This window comes from Condylura cristata, unplaced genomic scaffold (assembly GCF_000260355.1).
Source record: "Condylura cristata isolate star-nosed mole 26May11 unplaced genomic scaffold, ConCri1.0 scaffold00031, whole genome shotgun sequence".
In the NCBI taxonomy this organism is placed as follows: Eukaryota; Metazoa; Chordata; class Mammalia; order Eulipotyphla; family Talpidae; genus Condylura; species Condylura cristata.
In genome coordinates this window covers 7892746-7893740 of record NW_004567132.1, presented here as the reverse complement: position 1 = coordinate 7893740, position 995 = coordinate 7892746, and positions in this window count along the sequence as shown.

Sequence of the window (995 nt, the reverse complement as noted above, 5' to 3'; positions counted from 1 at the left end):
CAGCTCTTGCTCACCGCGCCGCCGCTGCCTGGGGCGCCCCGGCCCTCTCCGCCCCCTCCTCCCGCACCAATCAGGCCCGGCACCGCCCCTTACGTCACCACAGCCCGAGCCTCCGCCCTGCTCCCCAAGTTTGGGGAAGGCCCAACTCCGGCGGGTCTGCCCCTCGGCGCCCAGGACCCGCCCATGCTGGTGCTCAAGCTCCTGTTGGCTTCCGGGGACGACTCCTGGAAAGCAAAGGGTTAAGCTAAAGGAAGGGGTCCCCAGGAAGTAGACCTCGGAAAAACACGGCAACTGGAAGTTCAAATAGACTGTTTCAACTCGGTCTAACCTAAATCTTTCCAGCTGCTGGTCACTCAATTTGCAAAATGTCTGATGTTGGTGGACCAAGATCTTTGCCTGACGAGGACGCGAGTGACCTTTTCTGGCCTGAGCCTCTGTGACCCGGCCTAGACTCGACCCGTGCCGCGCCTCAATGTTCCTTGGGTATGCGCCCCGGCAAAACCCATGATTCCACAGTGAAGTTGGAAAGGGGGACCCAAGGCCAAAGTGGGACTTGACCGTTCTCCGCGCGCCCAGTACCTGCTGCCACCAATCCAAGTACCCTCTGGGGTAGTGCCCTACTTGGCACTGCCCTCCTCTGAGTGGCGGAGCCGCCCAGGACTCGGTGGGGCGAGGCAGTGGGCGCAGTGGCGACTCTTAGTTCTCCTGGTTGTCCAGCACAGGATTTCTCCGAGGTTCCACACGTGTCTCCGGAAATCCGTAGTGCAGGATGCCCAGAGGCTGGGTCGTAAAGCAAGGGACCGGGAAGATCCCCAGGTAGGTACAGCTTTAGTGGCTAATGTCTGCCAGACAATTCAGCTCTACCAGGCTAGATAGATGGGGGCTTGGCGCCAGCAGTGATACCCACTGTGACTCGCGCGACCACAGTCGCACCCTCCTAACCCAGCGCCCCCGGCGACTCGCCAGAGCACTGCATTCTATGGTAAGTCAGCAAC